General features: G+C 32.5%; 1 non-coding gene across 1 annotated transcript; it reads right to left on the reverse strand.

The window, feature by feature from the left end:
- Positions 1-14075: 14075 nt before the first annotated feature.
- On the reverse strand, positions 14076-14182 carry LOC136201840 (small nucleolar RNA R71). Its single transcript, XR_010674179.1, has one exon. It is a non-coding gene; the product is annotated as a small nucleolar RNA R71 (small nucleolar RNA).
- Positions 14183-15323: the final 1141 nt, after the last annotated feature.

A 15323-nucleotide genomic window follows, 5' to 3' on the forward strand; every position in this document is an offset into this window, starting at 1 on the left:
TAAGCCCAATACTAATATTCATGAATGCGACTCTAAGAAATTATATCCTAAGTTTTTAATTTATAAACCAAAATTCTTAAAATATATTAAAAATATCGATTTATATAATTTTTATGTTATTTAAATTATTAGTAAATATAATTATAGATAAATTAATTTTTAAAATTGAATTTCTTTATAATTAATTTTTAAAATTAAATTTTTTTATAAATTTCTTTTTTTCTTCTTCTTTTGTATTGTTATATATGTCATGTTTTTAACTTTCATTCAAATATACATAGTATAGTATGTTTCATATATTAAAAAGTATACATCGTATTTGTTTTTGGAAAAATATAAATAAAATCCCAATGGTTTAATTGACTTGTAAATTAAAAAAAATGTTATTTTATTTTTATAAAAATGGTACATTTTACGTAGTTGGTAAAAAGAAGAAATTGACAAATGGAAAAACGAAAAGCGAACATTGATACTCATAGTTTAGCTACATGGAAACTCTCTCTTTCACAAATGGAAATTCTTATTGAAGATTTTTCTGTTTGTATTTTTTCTTATATTCTGAATGATTTTATTCTAATTGGTTCATAACATATGAGTTGTTTATAAAAAAAAAAAATTGACAAATAATTTTAGTCTTCGAAGAAATGACACGTAAATTTATTGACTTTACTAATATAATAAGTGTAATATTCACTTTTATTGATGTGATATGTTGATTAGATGGCGTGTTAAATAATGTTAGTCAAATTCCTTATTTTACTAATTATGTAAACCACATGTCATTTTTGTAGTAAAAAAAATAAAACGCAGTTCTCTATTTGAAATCAAGAAGATTTCACTTGTATTTTTTCTTTGTTTTTTAAATTTATTTCTTTATTTGTATTTCGGTATGGAGCTGCCATTCTTTTAGGGTAACTAGCACATCTCGATTTGGATAATGTCTCTAAAATATCATAAAAGTTTAATTTATTTCATTAAAATCATTTAAGTTTATTTTTGTCTTAATAAAGTCACTTTGGACGTTTTTCATTCATCTTTTTATCGAAATTGCCGACGTGTCATCTCAATGCCCGTTAGCATTACCTGACATATTTTTTAATATAACTACTCATTTTAATTAACAATCGACATGCCACGTGTGTTAATTTGTAGTTAAAATTTTAATTGATAATCTTTATTTACTTGGATTAATCTATAGTTAAATTTTTTTGTTATGCCACATGGCGTTGAGACATGTGATTATATGTAACTTAGCTTCGGTGAAAAAATGATTGGAAAACGTACTGATTTTATTAGGACAAAAACAAACTTAAGTGATTTTATTAAAACAAATTAAACTTTTATAACATTCCAGAGACATTTTCCAAACTTTTATAATCACCATGGTAATTATCCTAAAAAGAATGGTAGCTCCATACGTAACATAAAAATTTAATTATTATAAGAAAAGAGTCTTTTAGCAAAAGAACTACGAAATAGAATTTATCTTTATTTTTTTAGTTTCTGTATTAAACGTTGATTGTCTTTTAGTGGCTTCTTTATTCCATTTCATTTTAAAAAAATTATCTTTATTTTAACAAACATGCACATCCTCTCTTAAATATTAGAAAAATATTAAAAACATGTCTAACCATTTTTAAAAATTCCTATTACCAACAACATATTTGACATTAAGAAGAAAACTAATTTCAACTCTCATACTTGTTGACTTTCCAAAATTACCAACAATATATATACAGCATTAAAGAAACAAATTAATTTCAAATCTCTTTTAGGAGTTTCAAAACAGTTTTACTAAAGTAACACGAGGTTTCAGCATTTCACATGAGTTTCAATAAGATATGAGTTTCAAATGAGTTTTATAAAAGTTCAACAAAACTTTCATTAAAGTTACAAAAGGTTTCAACAAGGTTCCATAAGAGTTTCACTAGGGTGTAATTAAGGCACTACAACAGTTTCACTATTGTTATAAAGTTTTATAGTAGTTTCACTAAAAGTTGTTGAGTTACACCTAAATTCCATAGAAATTTCACCTAAGTTTTATATGAGTTTCAAATGAGTTTACCAATGTTTCATCGAGGTTTAATATAAGTTTTACAAGAGGTTCATTACAATTATAGAATTCAACAAAACTTTCACCAAAGTTATATTGATTCACAAGACTTTCACTTCACCATGGTTTGACACGAGTTTCACCAAACTTTGCAGGAGTTTTACTAAATTTTCATTACTACTAATTTTAAAAGATAAAGGATACTAAATGATAATAAGAGAATATATGAATTCGAATCATGATTCCATTAGAAAATATGAAGACACGTGTGTAGATACTCATTTTTGTCCGGACCAATTTTTCAGTTTTTAATAAATTTCACTCAAAATTTGAACAATTCATAAATTATCCAAAATATATGGTATTATCTCGAAAATAATTTATTGGGGAAAAATTGTGCTGTTAAGACTAATTTGTCATATTTCGGTATAAATCGGTAAAAAATATCGAATTATATTCGAAATGTGACTTAATAGAATTAAAGTACAATTTAACCTATTATAAATTTTATTCGAGATATATTCCTCGTATTTTGAATAAAATTGAATTTGCTTGAATCCGAATTATAATTTATTAAGGTTCAGATGTCAATCAATCGAATTAATATTTCAATGCTTATTTATTTGTCGTGAACTATATTTAAAAATGTCTATAGTCTGAATTGCGAATTATGATGTAACATCGTATATTAAAGTTAAAGTTAATATTGACTTTGATTGCGATTTATATTATAATTAAACCTTTAGAATATAGTCCATTTCTAAATAACGAATTATGACGAATGGATTCGAAAATTGAAAGTCAATAAATTAACGATAATTGAACGCTTAAAAATGAAATTTTTGGTAATAAATGATTATTGCATTATTAATATAAATATTTCTCTTATTATTTTTGTTTTTTACAGTAATTTTGAGGGATCCAAAGACCCGCTCGCCAATGTCTGAGATACCCAAAAATTCCCGCTATCCCCGAAAAGCAAGATCAAAATGCACACTCGATTCAAGAATATGCTAAAAAAGTGATCAAATCATATTCAAGTGGCTGAGTTATCTCATTGCGGTACAAGTCCCAACAAATCGGAAGTTCGAAGGATTATTCATACGAGTCCAACAAAATCAAAAGCACGGATAACCGTTAGTTCAAGTCTGATTCCAAAGCACGGGTAATTGTCAGTTCAAGTCCAATAAACTCCAAAGCTCGGGATTTTGTACGTACAAATCCAACGGAGTCTGCTCGGGTTAGAAATAATTCAAATTCAATCCGGGTCCACATCAAGCTCGGGTCATAAATAATTCAATCCAGGTCCACGTCAAATTCGGGTCAGAATTCAGTCCAACGGCGTGAGACCGCAAAAAATCACAATTACAGGACCAAATGGAACTTTTGCCAAAAAAAAGCTCAATAATTCAACTGATTTATCAGAGGCTTCTCGAACTGTGCACAGATGCAAGTGGGCATAGGCAAATAGACGTAGGGTTACAATAGGAAAGAGGAAAAATTATGTAACTCAATAATTCACAGCAAATCTGTCCTATAAATAGAGAAGCTTCACTGTAAAAGAGGAGGGGGAGAAAAAAAGAGAGCAAAAACACTGTAATAGGAGAAAGAGGGAGTTAGTTGTATGCAAGAAGGTCGTCTGTAAACAAAAACATTTCAAGGAATCAAAAGGTTAACACCATTCTTAAAGTATCATCTATAAGTATCAGCACATGAAAAGAAACCCAGCTTGACTCAAATCAGATTAAGGTTTCGCAACACCATCCAGAGCCTATAATGGCTTTGGTTGTGTTTACGAAACCCGTTTGAGAGTCTCAAAGGACTCTCCTCCCATAAAAAAAAAAATCAGAATTAGGCAAGTAAGGAAACATGGAGTATAACAGGGGTGGAAATCATAAAACTGAAACAACACAGCCAAGCATCTCATAAATATCGCAATAATCATCCCAAACACAGTGAATATAGCCAAATACCCATCTCAAGCCAAACAAGCACAGCAAAACACCCCATAGTTATTTCAAACCAATCAAACTCAATGAAAACCTATCTCTATCCAAGCCAACGCAACAAGTATCTCGAATCAGGGGCAATAGAATAGAAATCGCCATAAACTAGAATAGAAGCCGAGATCGGAAAGAGAGAGAGCAAACCTTAGAAATTACCTTTGCATGTGAGTTATAGGACCATCGGACCCCCCTCAGGAACTCGGAGTTCCTCATCGGAGGTGTGAAACCGCGCATATCCCGGACTTTGTCCGATATGACCCGAAAAGCCCGTAATTAGGTGAAAACCATGAGAGAGAGTTAGAAAAACTCAAGAGAGAATGAATCAGAGTGAAATTGGAGAGAGAGAAGGCGGGAATTCATGGAGCCAAAAGGAGGAGTGTTGATCGCAAATGAGGGAATGAGGGAGAAGAAGAAGTCTGCTTCAAGATAGGAGGTTTAATTCAGGTTTAGGTGCAATATGGTTTTGATATTAGGCTTAAATAGAATTTTGTTTTTTTTTTACTTTGCGCCTTTCACGATTTACTTAGTATCTTGGGCCAAATTACACAATAGTCAGTTATTTATAGTGCTTCAAACTATTAAACAAATTTATTTAAATGTTAAATTTGGTGGTTATTTTTAAATTTATATTTTTTTCTATAACTGATTAACTGAAAATTTGATAAAAACAAAAATAAAATTATGATATTCTGATATTTTAAGATTTAAAATCATATAATGACAAAATACATAAAAACGATTTTCATAATTGTAAATAAAAATTAAAAACTGATTTTATATGTAATTTCCTCAATTCTTAATCTGATTTTTACTTATGTCCTCACCAAATTCGTTCTTAAATTTCTAAATTAATTAATGGTTGATATTTTATAGCTTAAGATTTATTTCCATCTCTCATGTAATTGTTAGGTTAGTAGTTCATGGTTTTAATTAATTATTAATTAGTCTTTAGGTATAGATTAATTTCATTAAGAACCTTTTGATTAATTAGTTTACTTTTCATTAGCTTGGTTTTCATTACTAAATTAATTATGTAGACTTGCCAATAACTTTTTTTCATTTAAAATATTCCTATTAATTTGATTAAGTTTGTATATTAAATAGTCTCTTTATCATCATAAATGATTCAAAATAAGATTATGTATATATATGTAATTTAAAATAATTAAAATAAATCAATTCGAGATGTTATCTCGAATCAATAAAAATAATCAAATTAATTCGAATCGATATGAAAACGTCATTCAAATTTATAACAAAACTAATTCGGATCGATGTGAAAACGTAATTCGAATTCGTAAACCAAATTAATTCGGATCGATGTGAAAACGTCATTCGAATACATAACTAAATTAATACGGGTTGATGTGAAAACGTCACTCGAATTCATAAACCAAATTAATTCGGATTGATGTGAAAACGTCATCCGAATTCATAGCTAAATTAATTCGGATTGATGTGAAAACGTCATTCGAATTCATAACCAAATCATTCTAATCGATGTGAAAACATCATTAGAATTCAATGCTAAAATAACCCCAAAACACGCGCGAGTACATACTTTATATCGACAATTCAGAGCAAAACAAATAGCAAACACATAATATCACAATAGTACCGATACGTCGGGCGGGGTAGGGTGAGATCATATCTCTTCCCTACACGTAACCGGAAAAACGAACTTTGAATCTCTCTGAGGATCGTCCTTATCAAAACTCAAATCATACAGAGTCAATCCAAACAGATAGGGCGACCAATCACGCCCGCACAAATGTTTCCAAGTGATGATTGGTGGCGACTCGAAACCTAAAACACGAGAAAGGCGGATCGAGCCGGCCATGCACCCCGACCCGCGTAAAAATCGGAAGCCAGGGTACGACAACGTGTCATACCGAGAGCCTCCAGATCAAGCTGAACAATAACATATAACAGATGAGCCTTGTGAACTAATACCGAAAGAGTTCTTAAGCACATAAGCACCAGTCCCGATTCCAAACCTGGAATCACGAGATGATAATTTGGCATACGTAAACTGTCATGAACTTCCAATAGCTATTCTCCATTCAGAGAGTGATATATGTCATAGAGCTTTATTAGGGCGTGCAATTTGCCAATATATCGGGTTTACCCTTGACACCATATGAACAGAAAAGGCTAATATGCATCTAGAGATACAGACACACCCTCTACTCAAAACCTTAATTCCCTACTTTTTAATACCTTCTTTCCTTCAACTATGCTAACTTTAGCATCAGAGTGGGGTCGTTGGTCCCTGACCCATCAGTTGATCTGTTTTCCATCTTATTTCATACTCATAGGAGTCCTAATCACATTGAGAAGATCCATCGTAGATTTCCCACATCAAATTGGTGTGGTGAATGTGGATGGAACATTCACATTTATGGCTCATCTAAATAACACTTTGAACCCATCATTTTCAAATCCTTCCTGAGAACCTAAAATCCTAGTAGACGATAGAGGCAATCCTCTCAATTCCTTTAGGTCACTCATGATCTCGATAAGCATATTGAAGAATGCATGAGATCATTCAAATCCAAAAATAGGAAGTTCATGGACGAAAACACCAAATAACTCATATATAATGTGCGAACCATCTAGGAGGGAGTAAACATAATCGGGGACTAGCACACCGAGAAGGAAAACATGAAGGAGAAGCCTAAAGAGGTTAAACAAGCTATTCAGCGTTCAAACAACCATGCTTTTTTTTTATGAATGTTCCACTGGACACTACATCATTCACAGCTGCCCTCAAAGGAGGGACATGTCATCGGTCTTCCGATGAGTAGGCTCAAAAGAGGGGGTCCAAGGAGCAAGAACGCATCACGTGTAAGCATTATGGTTATCACTTTATATCACCTTCTTTGCCCTCTACTAAGAGCAGCTGGAAATGCTCCTATAGAGAGGAATACTCTACTTCGCCAAAACATTTGCCTAAAATGACTCCAGCTAGGTTTAGATCCCCTCCAAAATGAAGGAAATTCCGAGGAGAATGCTTCGAATCTAAGCCCCACAACATATGTCAACCTCAAGAATGCTTCGAATCTAACGTGTTCCTTTCGAGGTCAAAAGCTAAAAAACTACAATGAATAAAGAACACATGTTCAACCTCCTTAGCGAAGAGGTAAATAAGAGGCTCAAAATTTGACGCAATGTTGAAACATTTATCACTTTCCTTTTCTTAATTAAGGTCGAGTATTTTCTTAATTAATGATTTAATATATCAAATCGTTAATGCATTTCAAATTAGATGTCAAATATAATGATATGCCATATATATTTTTATAACTATTCAATTAAACCCTAAAAACACTAACTTAAAAAGTTTGATCAATTTTAATATTCAAGTTATTTATCTAATCCAAGCATAATAAGCTCCATAATGCGCCATGGTTCAGCACACTACTATTAGTAAGTGAACTAGACCTCAATAGTATATTGAAAACGGTAAGATTGTGTATCATACCACAGAGAACAAGGGTCAGAATTAATATAAAATGCTATTTTTCAAAGGGTAAAAACAATAGTGATCTTATATTTAAAAGTTGTTGAATTACTCTACGTTTAACATTAAACTTAAACTAAATAACATGAAATTAAAGTGAATATCACATATTAAAACACATAGGGCACGAGTTGTGCTACAAAAATGAAATAATATGGAACAAGTTGGGTTAACAAGCAGATTCAACTTGGTAAAATATCAAGTGTGTATATAGATAAAACAACGTCTTTTTCACATCTCTATGAACAAACGATTATTTTGTAACTTGGAACCTATATCTTTATGTAACTCTAAGAATAAAAACGACATTTAAACAAGAAATAACTAGATTCACATTCTCACGCTAAATCTAGACTCTACTTAAGTTCAACAAACATCTTTGTTTTATAAAAGAACGAGTTCTTCAGAACCCTTCCTTCTACTACCCTTTTCTCAAAGCACAAATGACCGTATAAAAAACTATGGTTACCACAACACAGAAATCAAGCACATATTCTAAGATACCCAAAAGATAAACCCATGAAGTTAAGAAACCTTATCCAAAACATGATGTACAGTACTCACCTTATTCCTTGTAAGAAAACTACTCACTCTTTATTTCCATAAATCCAAACAAGCATCCAAGATGAAGAATATTCACCATCCAAGAAAACCAAAGATATTTAAAAAAAGAAAAATGCATTAAAAAGAAGCTCAAAGCTTCGTTCAAGGTTCTATAGAAAAAATAGGCAAAATGGACAAAGTGAAAAAATGCCTTATAACCTAAGATATCCTTAAAGGTGACAAAGAATTAAAAGAGTGCTTCATCTACAAAACTTGAAATTCCAACTTTGCGCTTTATCATTCTTCTTGCACTTCTTTATCCAAAATATCCTTCATTCCTAGCTTTTTTCTGTCCACAATCTGCCACTTAGTTCTTCATGGACCTACGTGAAAGGTAAGAACATAAGAGTCCATAATTTCATTCAAAACTAATACAATTTGCACAATAAAGTACAACTTAAGTGGGAATTAGTATGCAATTTTCATTGCTCATTCCCAAATTTATTTTAGGGATGTCAAAATAGACCGTGGTACCATAATATGACTCATATAATCTGCAAACGAGTTAGTGCACTTATAGTGGTTAGGATAGTTTAGGGATATCAAAGTAGACCGTGATATGATAATAAAACAATGTTTATTTAATACTTATAATAGTTAAAACCTCTCTATTTCTCATCATATTAGTTAACCACGCCGTCTTTGAATATATTTCAAATATTCTTTATGTTCGATGTTCTGATAATAAATTGTTATATTTTGTTACTCTAAAAAATTCAAACCGGTTTTTTTTATTGAATTCTTAATTACCAGGACATGGTAACGAGACATCAAAGCTAAACTGATCATGAAGTTTATTCGTTATGTTCATCGAAATTATACATAGCTACAATTAATTTTGCTAGTTTATATATTTGGCATGCAAAAGGTCATGCCTCTATTACAATTACTACACAAATTTTATCCATTTTTTTTTATGTAAATGCATGTTCAGTTAGTAAAATTCATAAACCGTCATTTCAATCTTTCCATTTGTTACTCATAAGCAGGGGCGAATCTAGGATATCTCCCCCATGGGGGCAAACAATACAACTAAAATAATTTTTATCTAAAAAAACAATAATTATAGAAAACCAGAGATCAAAGCTCAAGTTCAAGTAAAATAGTAGCAGAAATATAAAATCAAAATTCAAGTAGGAGCAAAAAAATACCAAAGCAGAGAGGGAAAGATCGGAGATGGAGTGCCGGACCAACGATCAACGATCCGACTGCGAAGGGATTGACTGCCGATTTTGATTCTTAGTTAGGATTAAGGATTTCAATTTAGGCTTAAGAAGAAAGAGGAATTGAGGAAGAAGAACTAAAGACATTAAAGAGAGTAAGAGAGGTTGATAGTTTGTTTCAGGATTATTTAGTTTTACATTTAAATATTTATTTATTTTTGTAAACAAAACGACGTAGTTCTAATTAAATAAAACGACGTTGTTTTGCTTTAAAACAGAATTTAAAAAAATGAAAAGAAAATATTAAATTTAAAACCATTCTTCATCCTCAATTATAGAACCAGTAAACCTCCATTGATGAAGGGGGCAAAGCTCTAAAACTTTAAAATTAATACATGGGTTTTTAAAAAAAAAAATACAAATGTTAGTGGGGGCAACTGCCCCCATACTGGATTCCCCCTACTCATAAGTACTATTAGAGTTAATATGTTACGATCTTTCGGTTCCTACCCATATTCCTACAAATGATGGATCTATTTTTTTTAATCATTTCAATAAATATACTTGGATTTATTTTCAGAAACCGAAATTACAAAAAAAAATTGAATTTGATTTATATAAGTAACCATGGTTTGAGTTTATTAGAGTATATATATACTGTAACTAATATCATATAATTTATATTAAGGGTAGTATAGACATTTCACTCATTTGTATTTCTACTGCTATATAAAGCAGAGTTTTCCCCTTTTCATAAATAAAAGATTCTATTTCATCTCCATTGTTCTTTACATCACAATATGGTATCAGAGCTTGATGGTTAAGATCATCATGCTTCATCAATGGTAAAAACCAGTTATCTGAGTGCTTTGCAAAGAGGAATTGAAGAACACTTAGAGATTGAAGAATCTACCGAAGAAACTGATTCATCGAACGATTCATCTTCAGAATCATCGAGTAATTCAATTAATTCATCGAAAGTGAACATGAGTCGCAACAATGAAAACAAAGATAGTGAAAAGGATGGATCGGCATCTTCAAGGCTCGACAGGTATGGATCTGCTCACCATACTGATAATCCAAGCCTGGTGTTAGTTCCAGTTCTTCTCACTGGAGCAAATTACATTTCATGGTGTAATATCATGACGAGAGCATTACGAGCCAAGCGGAAGCTCGATTACATACTCAAAGATAATTTTGAGCATGAGAAGGACACCCAAGAGCATGATCGATGGGAGGAGATAGATAGCTTGGTCTATTCCTGGATTATTAACAACATTTCGAAGGAATATGCCGAAGGATTTCTATATGCAACAACTGCTCGTGGTTTATGGATCCAGATCAAACAACGATTCGACGAGAATGACAGAATCATGTTCTTCCACTTGAAGCAAGAAGTTAATTCAACTGTTCAAGCTAATCTCTCTGTTGTTGGTCCCTTATAACGTAACAAGTTAGTTCCAGGGGGGGGGGATAGGAACAATTTAAAATTTTAGTACGTTAAGGCTGACTTCTTTTTCTTTGAAAAAGGATTACACAGCGCGCTGAGTAAATTAAGACACTAGCTTAGTCAACTGGTGACTAAGTCAGCTTCTTTCTTTGAGTCAGGAGATAACACTTAATCAGTTTTGTTTAAGCAAGCAAAATATATATGTTAAGCCCAAAATATACCTAAAATATCATCATTAATTACATCAATATTGCTACGAATTTATGCTATTTATAACTGTTTAGAATACTTTTACTCTCGAATATGTTTCTTTCGTGCAAGGTACATAAATATTTGGTAAAATCCAAATAGGAGTAAAAAGAGCTCAAAAATAGAAGAAAAGCCCTACAAAAGGAGTCAAAGATGACGAAAATTAATAACGCCAAGTCGAAGACACGAACAAGAGCCAAAAAACTGAAAAAGCTCTGTGCCACGACCGCGGCCCCCCCATTCACGGTCGCGACACGCGTCCTTCAGCCTTTTTTCCCTTCGTCCGAAGTACAATTGATGCTCCCCCATTCTCGGTAGAGAATTTAATAATTCTCGGTACGAGCAGGAGATTTTAGAAGCCCAGTTACACACTTTCGTTTTCGACGAAACGCGATCGTTCGGGTGGATAAAGACGTCCTTTCGAGCGGACACGATCCTTCACAACAGACACGACACTTCAATCAAGACTCTTCAACATCTATAAATAAAGAGTTGATGGAGAATTGAAGAGAATAATGATATAGTGTGATATATGTGTAGAAGAAAGAGATTAGTGTAGAATTTATGCAGAAATTCCGAATCAAGTGATTCAGAAGTTAGATTTCGATTCTGTTCAAAAGCAATATGATGTACACACATTGTTTACTAAATAATAACAAATTCAGTAGCGTTTAGACATTGTTCCAGTTTAGTTTACATTTTGGTAGTGGACCGACCCAGTCTCTATTACGAAGATTCAGCGAGAAGATTGAGTAGAGGATTCGCCCCTGAGCCTGACAAACTCTAACGAAACCCAAGGAAAGGATTGACAACCCGTTCACTTGCACACCGTCGAAGAATTCAATGCTCCATGTTCTCTGTAAACTTGTATCAATTTATATTTCATCTAATAAAGTCCGTTCTATTCGATAGATTTTTATGCAGCACTTATGGTAACCAATCCACTAAAGTGACTGCTGGTGTTTTCATTAAAACGTAGTTCAATTCAAAATCTTTACAAGGAAACTTTGTTGAACACTTAAGCAAATTATTATCTCGGTAGAGTTTTAATTTGATTAAGGGCAATTATCCCGGATAAGGGTTTTATCGCGTTCAAAGCCTATTAATTAGAGGTTCCGTCATTTATTTCATCTTTATAATTCGTACAAAGTTTAAAGTTGTTTTCTTTACTTAATGCAAACGAACATACTTGTTTACTTTTCTAAAGTACTAAAACGTTCCTGTTTTGCAACTTCATTTTTAATCAGATACTTTCTAACATCTTCATACTATAATCTAATTCTTATTCTAGCAATTTCAAAACCAAAACCGATTAAACGATTCTTCCATATTATAAACCTTAAAAGTAAAATAACCGATTGAAAATAAGTTTTGTTAAAAAACGTTCCCTGTGGGATCGATATCTTTTATTACTACAAGCGTATACCGTGCACTTGCGGAAATCGCTCAACAAGTTTTTGGCACCGTTGCCGGGGAACGCCAAAATTTTTGACAAAATTTTATGATGTACACACATTGTTTACTAAATAATAACAAATTCAGTAGCGTTTAGATATTGTTCCAGTTTAGTTTACATTTTGGTAGTGGACCGACCCAGTCTCTATTACGAAGATTCAGCGAGAAGATTGAGTAGAGGATTCGCCCCTGAGCCTGACAAACTCTAACGAAACCCAAGGAAAGGATTGACAACCCGTTCACTTGCACACCGTCGAAGAATTCAATGCTCCATGTTCTCTGTAAACTTGTATCAATTTATATTTCATCTAATAAAGTCCGTTCTATTCGATAGATTTTTATGCAGCACTTATGGTAACCAATCCACTAAAGTGACTGCTGGTGTTTTCATTAAAACGTAGTTCAATTCAAAATCTTTACAAGGAAACTTTGTTGAACACTTAAGCAAATTATTATCTCGGTAGAGTTTTAATTTGATTAAGGGCAATTATCCCAGATAAGGGTTTTGTCGCGTTCAAAGCCTATTAATTAGAGGTTCCGTCATTTATTTCATCTTTATAATTCGTACAAAGTTTAAAGTTGTTTTCTTTGCTTAATGCAAACGAACATACTTGTTTACTTTTTTAAAGTACTAAAACGTTCCTGTTTTACAAATTCATTTTTAATCAGATACTTTCTAACATCTTCATACTCTAATCTAATTCTTATTCTAGCAATTTCAAAACCAAAACCGATTAAACGATTCTTCCATATTATAAACCTTAAAAGTAAATTTAACCGATTGAAAATAAGTTTTGTTAAAAAATGTTCCCTGTGGGATCGATATCTTTTATTACTACAAGCGTATACCGTGCACTTGCGGAAATCGCTCAACAAGTTTTTGGCGCCGTTGCCGGGGAATGCCAAAGTTTTTGACAAAATTTTAAATTTTTCGTGTTTTATTACGAATCTAAGTTTATTCATACTTATTCAAACTTTTATATTTTATTTATTTTCAATTACTAACATATTTATTTTTCAAATTCTGTTTTATAGGTAATTTCTGTTCGTGCGAAATTTCAAGTTCATGCGCAGTTCTCGAAGTTCAGGCACGTCACCAGATCCTATTGACCCAGAAATTGAAAGAACTCTTAAAAAGAACAAGAAAGAAAAGAAAAAGAAATACAAAACCCCAATAAAAACTAAAATTACCGAGCCAGAAGTTATGGCCACACTTATGGATTACGCTAGGCCAGGAGTGGCCGGTGTAACAAACAGTATAGTTAGACCCCAGATTAATTCAAATCAATTTGAGATTAAACCTGCGTTGCTTAATATGTTACAAAATAACGTAACATTTTACGGGTTACCTAACGAAAATCCTAATACCCATTTGACAAATTTCTTAGAAATTTGTGACACTTTTAAAATACCAAATGTGACTGCAGAAGCAATCAATCTTCGCCTTTTTCCTTTTACTTTGAAGGATCGAGCCAAAGAATGGTTAACTTCTATGCCAGCCGCATCGATTGAGACTTGGGAGCAATTAGCCCAAGCATTTTTATCAAAATTTTTTCCTTTAGCAAAAACCGCAAGAGTCATTAAAGAGTTAACATCTTTTTCTCAAAATGATAGTGAAACTCTTTATGAGGCTTGGGAACGTTTTAAAGAACTTCAACGTTTATGCCCACACCACCAATTGCCCGCTGAACTTTTAATGCAAACATTTTATAATGGACTAAATCCTACAACTAGAGGTTCATTGGACGCTATGTCTGGAGGGTTATTCATGAAGAAAACATATGCCCAAGCAAGAGAACTTTTAGAGAAAATGGCAATCAACAGCAGTATGTGGCCCGTGGAACGTGGACACATACCAGTAGCGAAACCATCATCCTCAACTACATCATTAGTTAAAGGTATAGTAAATCTTGATCCAGTAGCGATGTTGCAAGCCCAATTTTCTGCCTTGTCGCACAAAATTGATAGGTTTATGGCACCGTGTGATCCTAATGGTCAACCAATCCAAACAGATGTGGATTACGAAGGTATGAGTGAGATTGAATAGGTAAATTTTGTCCAAGGGCAAAACCAAACTAATAACCCTTATTCCAATACATATAATCCTGGATGGAGAAATCATCCTAACTTTAACTGGAGAGACAATAATAATGCTAATGCTAATCAAAATCGTACTACTAATTATCAAAATCAATCAAGAGATTCGATTAGCACTTTATCTTCTAAAATCGACAAATTCATTGATGCGATGAGCGGAAAAATAAGTAATCACGATGATGGTTTTAAACGGATCGAGAATAAATTCGATCAGCTTATTAAAAACCAATCATCTAGCATCCATAATTTGGAGATTCAAATTGGACAACTCGCTAAATCAATTCCATCCCGCAAAGAGGGAAGTCTTCCAAGCCATACAGAAGAAAATCCGAAAGAGCATGTTAAGGCTATCACTCTTCATTCAGGGAAAAATTACTTAGGCCCGGAAATGCCCGGAAATTCGACTTTACCTGGAACTGATTTATCGAAGCCCAAAGAGGATACATTAAAACAAAAAGATGCACCAATTGACTCTAGTACAAAAACTTTTGTACCCAAACCACCTTTTCCACACAAAGTCCGCAACAAGGACTATGATAAACAACTTTTAACATTTTTAGACAAACTTAAAAATTTGCATATTAATTTGACGTTTATGGATGCAATTACGCAAATTCCCAATTATGGTAAATTCCTCAAAGATTTAATTTCAAAGAAAATCAGTTGGGAAGGAATTTCATCCATTTCACTAACTGAAGATTGTAGTTCGATTGTGTCAAGCAAT

Source organism: Euphorbia lathyris, chromosome 7, assembly GCF_963576675.1.
Source record: "Euphorbia lathyris chromosome 7, ddEupLath1.1, whole genome shotgun sequence".
NCBI classification, from domain to species: Eukaryota; Viridiplantae; Streptophyta; class Magnoliopsida; order Malpighiales; family Euphorbiaceae; genus Euphorbia; species Euphorbia lathyris.